The sequence below is a fragment of the Giraffa tippelskirchi genome, chromosome 5, assembly GCF_054371585.1.
Source record: "Giraffa tippelskirchi isolate mGirTip1 chromosome 5, T2T-mGirTip1v1.2.pri, whole genome shotgun sequence".
NCBI classification, from domain to species: Eukaryota; Metazoa; Chordata; class Mammalia; order Artiodactyla; family Giraffidae; genus Giraffa; species Giraffa tippelskirchi.
Genome location: NC_137279.1, coordinates 65,218,514 through 65,233,871, shown reverse-complemented (window position 1 = coordinate 65,233,871; position 15,358 = coordinate 65,218,514). Strand labels below are relative to the sequence as shown.

At 40.6% G+C, this 15,358-nt stretch overlaps 1 long non-coding RNA gene across 4 annotated transcripts in view; it reads left to right on the top strand.

Moving 5' to 3' along the window:
* The window catches only part of LOC145506221 (uncharacterized), a 527,653-nt gene that overhangs the window by 497,829 nt on the left and 14,466 nt on the right, over positions 1–15,358 (top strand). The window contains exon 15 of one of the 4 annotated variants that reach the window (XR_014053638.1): positions 14,109–14,160. The exons of the other annotated variants lie outside the window; for them this stretch is intronic. This is a non-coding gene — a long non-coding RNA (uncharacterized LOC145506221). Of the gene's footprint in view, positions 1–14,108; positions 14,161–15,358 lie in introns of those variants that run through there. 4 annotated transcript variants of the gene reach the window in all.

The following is a 15,358-nucleotide window of genomic DNA, read 5'->3' as shown; positions in this document are numbered from 1 at the left end:
CATGCTCTTCTCCAGGAGATCTTCCCAACCCAGGAATCGAACTCACATCCCCTGCATTGGCAGGCAGGTTCTTTACCACTAGCGCCACCTGGGAAGCCCACACAAAAACATACATGTGCTTATATTATTTACGCACTCATACATATAATACCTACCAGCACATAAACTTGTTAACATTTTAAAATTACCGAAGGTCTTACAAAAAGAAAAATGCTTGAATGCTTTGAACATTTTTCTCGTAAGGAGACATAGATCATAATATATTTATGCAGAGGTCACCAGGATGATAAATTACTTGGAGAAAGAAAGAGATACAGAGGTGGTTTGCAAGAAGGTCAAAGCACCTGAAAGATGGAATGAAATCGACTGTCTGTATAATTTCATCTTTCTTATTCTTTTTATTTTCTGGATTTCTCTTCTTGATTTGCTTTTACCAAGATGAATAATCAGTAAATGGCCATGCCAATATTAACAATGAGTGAACTAAGCCTAAAGAATTAATTTCATTAATGTCTTCCTATCTCTCACCAAGAGCATGTGTATCACTTCAGAACTGATTCAGGGATAAAACAAGTTAGCTGTAATATCATTTCTAGATTTAATGCTTATATTGGAGTGGCTAGCCATTCCCTTCTCCAGGGCATCTTCCCAACCCAGGGATCAAAGCTGGGTCTCCTGCATGGCAGGCAGGTTCTTTACCGTCTGAGCCACCAGCGAAGCCTGATACATAAAACAGTGAGATTCTACTCTTTGTTCGAAGAGCCAGAGAAAAATCCAGCATTTTTATCATGAAACCTTTACTGGTAACTTTCACAGGAAACAATTTGAGGGCCTCAAATGTGACACTGGAATTCTCCAAGTCTTTCAGGCATCTGTCTCTGACCCTCTTATCATTTCTGTGGCTGGCAGCACAGACGTGTCTCAGGCATTCCCCCGTTTTGCTCTGTGCTTAGTTGGGCAAAAGCAGTGTTGAACAAGGCAGAGACGATGTACTTTGAAAGGGTCTCTAAGCACCGTTTTGTTCATAGTCAGTGATGCACTTTAGCCAGCAAGTGTTTAATTTCTAACTTAATAAAATTACCAAAATGTGAATCTTAAAATAGATGTTTAAGAAATGTCTCTTTGGGGAGAGATTACCATCAGCCACACAGAAAGCAGGATTGGAGACTGCGATAATACTTTCTGTAAAAAAGCATCTGCTCCTGGGTCTATTAATCCTCTTGCTTATAAAAACTTTCCAACCCTACGCACAAATAGCAAAGAAAGTGGGTAGAGAGAGCGGCAGAGTGCCTGGCTGGCGGTCTCTGGTGGGGACGGCTCAGCCAGTGAGCCCATCCCTGAAAACCACTTCCAGGCACTAATGTCCAGCATCTGCTGGCCCCTGCTGTTTTATCACTCTGCTCGGCCACGTCCAGTTTATCCAATCTAATGTAGGTAATGAACATGAACTCTTTAGGGTCGCTAAGGATATTTCCTAATGAATATCAGAGCTCGAGAAGGGAAATGATGGTAATGGATGCAGCAGTGTTCTCTGAATCACTAGACCAAATAAATTGGACAAGACATAATAGCTTCTTGTTTTTGCCAGAGACACACTCTGGTTCCTCAGAGAGGAATTCAATCATTTTTGTTTCAGTCAACTCTTTATCAGCTGTTTGAATTATTTGATGAATAGCTCCAGTGAATATCCTGGGGCCTGGGATTTTTATGAATCATTTAGGGTGCTTGTCTATATAATAGAAGAATTCAGACTATTTCAGTTGAGCATGTTTTTCTTGCCAAATCTTGTATCCGAAGTTAAGTGTAATGAAGTGATGTGCCCACTTGGCATCTTTTGAGAGTTGCTTTCATTTTCACCTTTATATTTCAGTGGAATGATACCAGCGAGAGCACCCTGAGGGTCACGTATTCCACCAGCTTCTTTGAGATTAATCACCCTTTTAAATGTAGATGATGCTGTTTTAAAATTGAAATGCAATCTTCTAGTGTTCAAATTATTTTCTCATTTAGTAATAATAATAATATTTAACAGTTCATTCTCATACAGTGCTTATTATCAGCAGAAATTCTAGATCCTTTACCTGTTGTTTTGTTTTTCAGTTGCTATGTCGTGTCTAGCTCTTTGTGACCCCATGGACTGCAGCATATCAGGCTTCTCTGTCCTTCACTGTCTCCCAGAGTTTGTTCAAACTCATGTCTATTGAGTCCATGATGCCATCCAACCATCTCATCCTCTGTCGCCCCCTTCTCCTTTTGCCTTCAGTCTTCCCCAGCATCAGGGCCTTTTCCAATGAGTTGACTCTTCACATCAGGTGGCCAAAGTATTGGAACTTCACCTGTATAATCCATTTAGTTTTCACAAAGACTATATGAGGTGAATATAATTAATATCTGTTTTACAGAGGAGGAGACCAAGGCCCAGAGAAGTTTAGAAACATACCCAAGGTCACAGAGTTGCTAGGTAGCAGAGTTGAAATTGAACCAATGCCACAGAGACTGTGTTCTTCCCCACGGTGTTATACTACCTTTTAAAAATTTATAACACAAGTTAGAATTATTTAGAGCTCCTGGTCAACTCTTTGGTATTAATTATATAGAGTAAAATGTGAACTCTACTCATGTCATTGCAAAAAAGAGCAATTAGCCCTGAAATCCATAGATTTTTTTTCCCTTATTGATCATGGTCAATTAAAGGTGTTTAAGGCACATAGCCTTATGGATTTTTGAGGCTGCAGGGAACAGAGAGAGATGTGTTTGGTTACGGGAGATAATAGGGCTTTTGATTAAGGAAGAGCAGGAAATAGCCTGAAAGGGTACACTTCCAGGCCCCACATTGAGAATAAAACTGCAATTCAGTATGAGTCATGCCTCAGAGAGACACGGAGCTTTGCTTGGCATTCACTCAGCATTGCTCTAGCCCTAACCTGGTTCCCTGTGCTGCCTCCAGGGACGTGGGCCCATCTTCTTTACTGTGGAGTTTGGCTGTTTTACACCCCAGCCCATCTCTGTCTCACCTGCTTTTGCTTTTGCTGCTGTTAACTGACTCTGTCTTCACAAGTTTCCCCAAGAGAGAGTGTTTGTTTTGTCTGAGTTGTTGTCCCCCAGCATAATGGCATTTCTTGTGGGCAGGACACCCTGACAGTCACCTGCAGATGGCTGCCTTGGGAACGACAGCCACGCCTGCTCCGAGAAGCTGTGCCCATGACCGACATCCTGTGACCATGAAATTCTCTTCTCTTCCCTCAGAAGAGAGCTGAGGACATTTAGCACACTATATCCAAATCACACCTCCACATATGTCCCCGTAAACTATCTAAATGCCAGTCGGCCTTAAAACGTCTCTGAGCTAAGCTAGATAGCAGTTATTGTCCATGAATTTCTTATTTAAAGTGAAGAAAGCAGTATTTTCTAAACACACAATTAAGGGGAAAGTATTATCTAAATATTGGAATGCATGTTAGACAATATATTTAAGTTTAAATATACATGTGTGTGTATATGTGTGCTCAATCCCATTTGACTCTTTGAGACCCCGTGGACTGAGCCCACTAGACTCTGCTGTCCATGGGATTTCCCAGGCAAGAATACTGGAGTGAGTAGCCACTTCCTTCTCCAGGGGATCTTCCCGATCCAGAAATCCAACCAGAGTCTCGTGCCAGAGTCTCGTGCGTTTCCTGCATTGGCAGGAGGAATTTTTTTTTACCACTAGCGCCACCTAGGAAGTCCATCTTCCAAATCCTTGCATGTCTTTTCTTACAGAGATTTAAGAACTGAGAGCAGATGTGTCTTTAAATGAAGAACTCTAAGTTTAATATCGAACTACATTCTTTTTAATTAGACTTCAATTATTCAGTTCTATTGCTATTGGTTTCTTTCTATTTGGCTGTTAATAAAAAAAAGCAATTACTCTGTAATTTCTAGGGCATGATGTGCCTTTCAAACTTTAAAGATGGTTGGCACAAGTAATAAGATATATTAACCTGAAAGGCTTCAGTCCCTGTGGATGGATGTGTGTCCTCCTGAGTGTATTATTACCCTGACTGAGTGCCGGCACCTCCTGATGGATTGTCCACCTGAGCTTTGCTCACTGTGGGGAATCTTTTATCCCCTGTGTTCTTGTGACAGTTTAATATGGAGACCTCTGTGCTCATCCTCATATAGTAAGGAAAATGGTCTCATGGAAAAAAATAAGTGGGAATAAAAATGAGTTTTGGTGAGCAGAGCTTTCTCAGAAAACTGAGACACCCATTCCAGAACTTGTTCTTCCTTTTGTTACAGTTTGATCTGTTTTGAAATAACAGATTTTCCTTATTGATTTATTTCTTCTTTAATCTTTCCTTGACAGTTGTGGAATTCAAGCTCAAATTATACTTTTTTTTTTTGTTCCAAAGAATTTTACTTTTTATTTGTCATTGAGAAAAAAAAGAACGTCTCTAGTACATTTTACTTTATGTGAATGCAAATCTGTACTGTGTCTTTTTCCCCTCTGCTGATCTCTGGAAATGTGCTGGGATTGGTCTATTATACTAAATTCTGGCTGAACCTTGGTTCCAAGTTAGCTTAGAGACAGCTCTGTGCTACTCATTAGTGGAAATGTTTTTAAGCCCATGGTGGCAGGTAAAGGAGAGGTCCATAAAATATTTATAAAAAGTAGAATAAACTGGATTAGGAGTGAGGAATCTGGTGCTAAATTGCACCACAATTCGAGGTGAGTCACTTAACCCCTCACCCTCAGTTTCTTCATGCAGAGCTTGCTGGTGTTAGTACTCAGAGGTGGTTGTGAGTTTGAAATATTAATACCAGCTGTTTGGTACACGGTCCCTTTTCTAGGTCACTTGAAAATGCTATTTTTTATTGGGTAAATATGACTACCTAAGAAACAAACATTCTGTTAGCTAAATGACACATTGTTGGGAGAGAAGTGGTGCAATAATAGAGCTAACGTGGATAATTTGTCTTTAACTTAGCCATGACACCATGGACTCTCAGACTCTTACAAACAGAAGGGGCTGATGTAGCACAGTATATTCAGGGTTTGCTCTTGGGTGCTTTAGAGGTACATGTCATTCCCTGGGGGACCTTAAAGTTGTAATGAGGGAAAGCAGCAACTTAGTGGTATCTGACATTCCCCTCCTAAATTTCCATAAAAGAAGTTCAACTATTTTTTGTACATATTTTTTGGTGTGTCTCCAAATAGTTTCAAAGTATTCTGCCAAGCATTTTTGAATATTACTGATCATATTCAACATCTTCACTTACACTTAAAAATCTACTCCAAAGTCACACTAGTCTGTGATTCTAGTTGCCAAAAGAGTTATAGCGTTAGTTCAAAAAACTGTTAAGATCTTGGAGCTGTTTTCCAACCTCGGCTGTACACTGGAGTCACCTCGAGAGATCTACAAATCGTGATGCTCAGCAACTCCCCAGGCCAATTATATCGAGTGTCCATTGGTGGTTCTGATGAGTAGCCAAGTCGGAAACCACTGGCTTGGCGGGAGGGAGAGGTGATTGTGAATTAAGCTGATGGGGAGTGGGGTTATGGAGGGAGTGGACTCTGAGCAGAATTTCACAGATGGGCTGAATTCTGATGGAAAATAAATGGAGGCATTTTAGGACATGTATTAACATTCATTTCAGAGACTAGAGAGGGATGAATAAAGATGGAGAAAAACAGAAAGAAAGAAAAGAGCAGGGGGAGTGAGGGGGGAAGAAGAGAGGTGAAGGAGAAAATTAAAAGTATAGCATGGCATTAAGAATTAGAAATAACTTTGTATATCAAATTCTGACTCGATCATTTAATACAAGTAATAAAATGTGACCAAGTTATTTAATCTCTAAATCTCTATTTCTTCATCTGCAAAACCAGAAATGAAAGGGCCTACTGATGAGGTTTGTTGTTGCTCAGTCACTAAGTTGTGTCTGGCTCTTTGTGACCCCATGGACTGCAGTGCACCAGGCTACCCTGTCCTTTATTATCTCCCAGGGTTTGCCAAATTCATTTCCATTGAGTCAGTGATGCTATTGAACCATCTCATCCTCTGCTGCCCTATTCTTTTGCCTTCAATCTTTCCCAGCATCAGGGTCTTCTCCAGTGAAAGCCCTTCATGTCAGGTGGCCAAAATATTGGAGCTTCAGTTTCAGCATCAGTCCTTCCAGTGAATATTCAGGGTTGATTTCATTTAGGATTAATTTGTTTGATCTCCTTACAGTCCAAGGGACTCTCAAGAGTCTTCTCCAGCACCACAATTCAAAAAGCATCAATACTTTAGCACTCAGCCTTCTTTATGATCCAACTCTCACATCCATACGTGACTGCTGGAGAAACCATAGTTTTGACTATATAGACCTTTGTTGGTGGTGCTATTGGTAAAGAACTTGTCCACCAATGCAGAAGACATAAGAGACGATCTCTAGGTCAGGCAAATCCCCTGGAGAAGGAAATGGATCCCCTGGAGAAGGAAATGGCAACAGTCCAGTATTCTTGCTTAGAGAATCTCATGGACAGAGGAGCCTGGAGGGCTGCAGTTCATAGGGGCAAAAAGTGTTGGACATGACTGAAATGACTTATCATGCACATGCTGTGTGTGCTTGGTCGCTGAATCATGTCCCATTCTTTGTGACCCCATGGACTGTAGCCCACCAGGCTCCTCTGTCCATGGGGTTTCCCCAGGCAAGAATACTAGAGTGAGTTGCCATGCCCTCCTCCAGGGGGTCTTCCCAATCAGGGATCGAACCCAGGTCTCCCACACTGCACGTGTATTCTTTACCATCTGAGCCTCTAGTGAAGCCCAAGAATATTGGAGTGGGTAGCCCATCCCTTCTCCAGGGGAACTTCCCGACCCAGGAATCGAACCAGAGTCTCCTGTATTGCAGGCGGATTCTTTACTAGCTGAGCTACCCAGGAAGCCCCAGCATGCACGTATGTACACCTTAGTCAGCAAAGTGATGTCTCTGCTTTTCAATGTGCTAGGTTTGTCATAGCTTTCCTTCAGAGGGGTAAGCATCTTTTAATTTCATGCCTGCAGTCACCATCTGCAGTGATTTTGGAGCCCAAGAAAATAAAGTCCGTCACTGTTACCCCATCTATTTGTCTTGAAGTGATTGGACTGGATGCCATGATCTTAGTTTTTTGAATGCTGAGTTTTAAGCCAGCTTTTTCTATAACAAAATTAAAAAGAGATTATCTATGGGATGTCATATGGAAATAGACCACAAGGTGGCATCAGAGTATTTGAAATAAGTGCACTTAGCTCTGCTTACTGCAAAATGATTGGATGGAATGCTTCTAAAAATATTTTTAGATATATATGTAAACGACTTAATAAAAATACGATTGAAATTTTGAATTTCAAGTACTTTTCTGGGTACTGTTTTGCTCTCAAATGTGAGTGCTCACTGAGTAAGCATTTTTAAAAATAAAACTGTGGGTCTAGTCAGAAATGGAGGGTCAAAGACAGGATGTGTAGAAAAGAGCATTCCACAGGCTGGCCAAAATGACTCCTTTTCTCAAAAGAATGCAAAATATATATATGTATCTATTTACATATGTATATGTATACACATTCACTTATTACATATTCATGTATTATATATAAATACCTATTTTGCATATATTTTATATAATTATATAACATATAACAGAACATATCTATCTTTTTCTCTGTATCTATTCCTTTTTATCTATTAAATCTGAACATATTCTTCAAAGGAAGCAGGCTGGACTGTCTTGTGCCTTCGAGCTTCTGGAACTGCCCTGTCTCACACTCCTTTCCAGACTCCACTCAGAAACCCCTTTCTTTGTGAAGCCCTTCCTGATATCTCTCCTAGGTAAAAACCTTACCGTTTGCTTGGTTGTCTGTGGCCCATTATTTCCTTATATAAGTTTCTCTCAGTCTCGAGGCCTATTCAGTGCGCTTACTTACTTTCCTACCTGCCTTCTTTTGTTTAACTGTGAGTTCTTTGAGAAAGGAATTATATCTTACTTGGGTTTGACTCCCAGAGCTGGCACATAACAGGAGCCTATGAAATGCTTTGTGAATGAATGTCAGGCCTTCCATGCTGAGAGAACACTATGGAAAAACAAAATGGCAAAAAATAGAGAATGTACTTAAATTGTGGTCCAAAATGTCAGCATTTTCTCACCAATGTTGATATCAATCACATTTAATCAATAATGTTCATGAATTTATGAATTCATTATGGTATTTTACTAATATTTTAAATGTGAAAATTGTCATTAAATGGTTACTATCTTTCCTATTTCTTAGAGCGTGGGGTGGAAGAAACTAATTTTAATAGATATGAAAAATACATAGATAACTGTTGTCATTGCCATTTTGCACATTGACTTGTACTGTATAACTATCCCACCTCCCCATTCACTACATCTATGAAACAGATCAATTAAAACGAGACTCAGCGTTGGTCCTTCCATATGCTAATTGCTACTCCTTCATCAGCTAAGAGTTTAGATCTCTAGTTTTTTTAAATCCCCTGTTTATAAACCTTCTGCTTATTTTCAAATAATGCACCAATGCTTAAACTCTGAGCAAATAAGGCTCAGTTTTCAAGAACCAAATGTTCATCTAGAGATGCAGTCTCTTGGAGATGTGGACTAATGAATACCTTTGTGGATTGTTTAGCTTCTTTAAAGAAAAATGTTTAAAATAATTAAGTTTGAATTATTTAAAATTGAAACAGTATTTTCAGTGGCAATATCGTAAAAAAAAACCCAGTATTTTCTTAATTTTTTTTTTTTTACAAATTTTAAAGGTTACACTCCATTTACAGTTATTATAAAATACTGGTTGTACTTCCCATGTTGTAAAATATATTCTTGTGGCCTATCTTATACCCAATACAATCACAGTATGTTAGTTTTCCTTTTTAAAGGTGGAAAATGGAGTTGACCAAGATCTTATTTCTGCTACAAACCGTTGCATTGAAGAAACCACACACACACACACACACACACACACACACACACACACACACACACACACAGGATACACATACCCTCTGTTCTGTCTCCACTAATAAAGGTCTTTAGTGACTTGAGATTGTAGGCAGGTGATGATCATGCATTCCGACCAAACCCAGACATCTCTCCTGACGTTCACTGGGCAAACTGAGAGCTAGTGTAGAATCTGTCTTACTGCACTAACGCTGTATTTCCTTAGATTTTTCTTAGGTTTCCTCAGAGTAAAAAGAATAAATATGATATATGTGACACAGACAATCTAGAAGAGACAGAGACATTTTCTGTCGCTTACCCAGCCATCCTTGCTTCTCCTGGCAGTATGGTTAAAACTCCTTTTTATTCCTCAGAACACTTTATGTGGAATTTGTAAATAAAATTTGAAAAATATACAGGAGAATCTTAAGACTATGTATGTAAATCATACCCCTAATTGTAAATAACTCTGAATGCCACATATTTCATGTCAATCTCGATTTATTCTTCCCAGAAACAATCTTATGCATGCTCCCCATCCCAGTACCTCCCTGCCTCCACTGTCCATCGGGAACATATGTGCCTATTTTAGTCATTTCTTCCATGCTTTATGTAATCTTTCAGAATCTGTTTCTCTGTGTGTGAGTCATGTACCACTTTGATGAACCATTTTCTCAACCTTCAATCCTACTGTTTTTCCCTTTATTAGCAAGATGATTTAGAAATCTTACTCCTAGAATAGAACACACATGGTTGATTTATAAAGGCACCCTCTCCTTCATTTTCTCTCTCTGCCTAGTCCATTGGCTGGCCTCCTGATCAATATCATGTTAGCACCCAGTGACCACTTACTGAATGCATGATTAATGAGTGAATGCACCGTTTGCAAGGCCATTGAGTTAAAGACTTTGAGAAGAAAGTGATTGCCACATATGCATATCTTGATTCCTTATTTTGCTTATGTAAGTATCAAACATGAGTTATTTCATATATTTATTTCATATTTTCCCAGTGCCTAGCATAGTTTCTTGCCCACACTGTGTATCATAACATTCTTTACCATTTCTGTGTCTGTAACTCTGTATCTTGGTTCTACCCTTTGCTAGCCGTGTTAACCATTCTTAAAGCTCAGTTCCCATTGTAAAATGCAGAGAATAATACCTAGTTAATAGATTCCTTTTTAGATTAAATGAGTTAAATGACGAGAACATAATTGGTACCGTCATCTGTTGCTGTTTAATAATCCACCCCCAAATCTTAGTGGTACAAAATGGGAACTATTTTGTTAGGCTCAGAAACTCAGATAGGGATCGTTGGAATCTGGGCCTCAGCTTGGAAGACTCAGATAGCTGTTGTTGCTGTTGTTGTTCAGTCACTCAGTCATGTCCAACTCTTTGCGACTCCATGGACTGAAGCACAGCAGGCTTCCCTGTCCTTTACCATCTCCTGGAGTTTCCTCAAACTCATGTCCATTGAGTCAGTGATGCCATCCAATCATCTCATCCTCTGTCACACCCTTCTCCTCTTGCCTTCAATCTTTCCTATCATCAGGGGTTTTACCAATGATTCAGCTCTTTGCATCAGGTGGCCAAAGTATTGGAGCTCCAACATCTGTCCTTCCAATGAATATTCAGGGATGATTCCCTTTAGGATTGACTGGTTTGATCTCCTTGCAGTCCCAGGGACTCTCAAGAGGCTTCTCCAGCACTACAATGAGGGTCCATCAAATGCTGGGGCAGAATCTTAAGAAAGGCTCTTAATGCCTGATGGGTGATGACTTAAGGGTCACCCTCCCCTGAGGTTGTGCCCTGCAGCCTCTCCATCTTGTTTGCGCTTCTGACAGTGTGGTGACTGGCTTCCAGGAGCACCAGTCCTAAGAGCGGTGTCTGGAAAGCAAGTGTTTCAAGAGAACCAGGTGGAAACGGTGCAGCGTTTCTGACCCAGCCTCAGCTGTCACATAGAGTCACTTCCTTTACGTTCTCTTGGTTACATACCGGTCACTAAGTCCAACCTAGATCCTAAGGAAAGGGGGACTAGACTCTGCCTACGAATGGACAAGTTCACATTGCAGGGAAGCCCACAGATGGACGATATTGTCGCTGTCATCTTTATTTAATGCACTCTGTCTACAAGGAACTTGGCAATACTGACCGAAAAGAAAAACATTTTCCCGTTATTGTAAACGGTGATGTATCATTAAAATGTATATATATGTGTTTTTGCATTTGTAGGATTAGCAGTAGGCTTTGAATTTATTGTACCCACCTGGGACAGTGGCTCACTCAGCTGGCTCTGCACAATTAGCTGAATGAATGTAAATGATTTGGTGACTGAGCTAGCCCTGTCTCCTGATCACACTTTTGGGTTCTTGATCTCTGATACTACCTGATGTCTTTTCCTGGGGGGAGCTACAAGTTGACCCTGTAGATTCATGGTTCTGTGTGACAGTGAATGGTACATAGTTCTAGGCTGTGTCGCCCCTTCACAGGGCAACATTGTGTGTAATGCTTCAGCCTCTTGGATCTGGGAAGAACAGAATGTCCATGTTTACACAAGTTTTTAATATACATGTATGATGAAATTATCTTGGTCTCCTTTGCTGGTCCCTTGTCTTCTTAACTTCTAACTGGAAGGCTCCAAGACTCAATCCTTGTACCTATTTTGTTTTCTACCCAAACTCCCTGACTTTGTGATGTCATCCAGTTCCATGGCCTTAAAAACCTATCTACTATTTATCACTGACTCAATGGACATGAGTTTGGGTAAACTGCGGGAGTTGGTGATGGACAGGGAGGCCTGGCGTGCTGCAGTCCACGGGGTAACAAAGATTTGGACACGACTGAGCGACTGAACTGAACTGAACTATTTATCTGTCCATCCATGTATCTATCTGTTCATCTCTATCAAAAACTTTCACATACACATAATTTCTGGCTCAGATCACCTACTGTTCACCTCCACTTGGCTGACTGATAATAATTTCAAACTTAACATGTTCAAAACTGAATTGCTGAATCATATCACCTTCTGACCTACCAACCTGCACCCAGGAAGCTCCTTCTCCTTCTGTCTTCCCCATTTTTTCAGTTGCTTGGATTAAAAATAAGTGGATCACTTTTGTCTTGTCTCTTCCTCCCATCGTCTAACCCAGTATGGAGGGTGACTCTCTTGGCTCTGCCGTCATATTGTCGCCGTTTCTCCCCTCTGTGGCTATGGCCCTGGGTCCATCCTTGCCCCTCTCTCTCCCCTCCGTGGCTATGGCCCTGGGTCCATCCTTGCCTCTCTCTCCCCTCCGTGGCTATGGCCCTGGGTCCATCCTTGCCTCTCTCTCCCCTCCGTGGCTATGGCCCTGGGTCCATCCTTGCCTCTCTCCTGCGTGAGAGTCTCAGAGCTGCCTCCCTGGTCTCGCTGCTTATGGGTTTGTCGCCTTCTAGTCGATTTTCAGCAAAACTATCAGAATAAGTTTTTAAAAATATAAACTAGCTCTTTTTACTTATTTGTTCACAACCTTGTTATCTTAGTCTATTTCCTATCTTACTTGGACAAAAGTTAAATTCTTATAGTGGCCTAAGAGGCCCTATAAACACACACACACACACACACACACACACACACACACACACACACACACACACACACACACACACACACACACACACACACACACACACACACATTCCCACCTTGCCTCCCCTCGTTTCTCCCCAGTTACTTGTCACCATATCTATACTGTTCTCCTACCAAGCATACTGACATCAGGGCCGTTGCAATTGTTCTTTTGTCCTAGATTTCTCGTTCTCTAGAAAGCTACAAGACCAGCTCACTCATCTCCAGGCTGTTGGACACATGTCACTTTTCCCTGAGGTCTTCCATCCTGTTTCCATCATAACCGCTCCATATGTCCCCAGCATCCTGCTCTGCTTTATTCCTCCCCCCAGCACTTTCCCCACCTGACATATGATGTATCCACTTATTTTGTTTATTGTTTATTCCTTCACTGGAAAGCCAGTGCTATGAAGGCAAGAATTTTTGTCTGATATTTACCTTATTTTCTCAAAACTCCAATCACCATGCCTCTCCTAGACACTCAGGAAATATTTGTTGAATCAATCAATAAATTAATGTATAAAATATTATAATATATTCATATTGAAATGAAATAAAATAATTTACCATCTATCAGATATTTGTCAAAAATAATACCCATCCAAAACACTCAATCAGAGAAAGCAATGGCATCCCACTCCAGTACTCTTGCCTGGAAAATCCCATGGACGGAGGAGCCTGGTAGGCTGCAGTCCACGGGGTCGCTAAGAGTCGGACACGACTGAGCGACTTCACTTTCGCTTTTCACTTTCATGCATTGGAGAAGGAAATGGCAACCCACTCCAGTGTTCTTGCCTGGAGAATCCCAGAGACGGCGGAGCCTGGTGGGCTGCTGTCTATGGGGTCGCACAGAGTCGGACACGACTGACACGACTTAGCAGCAGCAGCAAAACACTCAATGAATGTATGTATTTTATTTATCAGTTGGTCTTTCTGAGTATCCTAAGTTTATTTCAGGTTATTTAGTTTCTCTAAGAGCCTCAGTGGGCTGCAAGTCCTTTATTAACTGCTGTGTGTTCATTGGTGAAATTTCTCTAGTGAAATAGCTTATACATTAGGAGTCACTTTAGATCCTAGGAGAACCTGACTCAATTTGTATCTTCAACTTTAAATGTATCATTAAAAATAAAAATTCCCTGTATCATTTTGGGAGATATTACCATGAATTTTTAAAATACTATTTTGTAAATTATTTTTAACAAGTACAGGTACCTGTAAGAGATTTCAATTGTAAGCTAAATGCAGAATAATTCAGGTCAAAGCTTTAGTCAGTATTATCAAATTATAAATGTTCTGGTCTTACAGATATGTGTGGTGCATGACTACATAGCCAAGTGTAAATTGATTCTTCTTATATATATATAAGATCAAGGATATAATTTAGCAATCTTCAAAACCTAGGATGGTAGCAGTGAATTATGGACATCATAAAATTTAGATGTGTAATCTGGCCACATGCTCTGTTTTTTCAAAGCTTATATGAAGAACTGTGTAAATACTGCTGTTGTTTACTGAGCTCTCCTACAGATGACTTATTTTATCTCTGTAGATTCCTCTTCAAAGCCAGAGAAAATACGAGAAAAAAAAAAGAAAATGAAAAACCAAACCCATATGTTTTATTTTAAAGGTGAACTCTTTTGCTATATTTAAAAGACATTTATTTCATACTATCCCTTTTCTTTAACTTTCAGTTCAGTTGTTAATTTTGTGATATATTATTTGAAGAATCTAAATTTAAATTTGAGTTGTTAGACATGATTGGTTAAAAAATTAGGAATATTGAGAGTTGAGTAAATGTTTACGGACTGGTTTATTTATCATTACAAAGCTCGCATTATAGAATATGTTTGCATGTATATTTATATAGTATGAGTAATGTTCTGTGATGATAGGAGGGTTTCTTAGCGAGATATATTTAGTAGAGTAAATGCAGGTGACTGAACCCTAATTCAGAAGGGATTGTGCCTGTAGGAGTGGTGTTCTCTGGCAGATGAGGGGCTCGTAATGGCATCCCTGATGTTATCGGACTCACACAGTCTAACACCTGGGTTTGGATTGTGTAAACATACTTGGAAGAGGGACGAGGCTGGATGGTTTCCTGAGCAAGGATTGGGAAGACCCCTGGGAGCTGGCCCCTAACAAGCAAAGGTAAAGCTAGACATGGTGGGCTGCGCTTAGCGACAAAGCCCTGATGATCATAGGCAAGTGGCAGTCCTGAGTTCAGCATGGGGGTTGGCACATGCCTCCATTCAGGGTCAATGGCTCGTGTCTGGGGCTGAAAGAAGGGTAAGCAAAGACTGAACCATTTGTGCTAAAGGATTTTCAAGTGTGGATGGACAGGCATCATTCCTTAGCATTCCTTACTCAAAAGAAAACGAGAGGTGTTGAGCTCTTCCCAGACAGAACCAGACATTTCTGCGTGGCATCAACTGGAGAGCCCAGATGAGATAATGCTGTCCCATGACAACGTGCAGAGCAGCATCTCAAAGATGCTCCCAGAGCAACGTCCTTGGGACTCTCGAAAGTTGTCTGAATAGGTGGCCTTTGCAAATGTTTGGGATCCTCTGAGGAAAATGTAGCAAGATCCGGGAGAGTTTGGGTCGACGTTCACATGACCCTGCATGTCCTTGTAGGTTGGTCAGGCCTAAGGAGACTCGCGTGACATTAAAATCACAATAACACTTCTGCCTCATGGGATTGCACACGAGGATTAGATGGCTGGCCACGTCTGGCGTATGAGTGGATGGATGGATGAATATTTAAGTATGTCAGGAATGCTCCAGACAGATTTCACTTCTT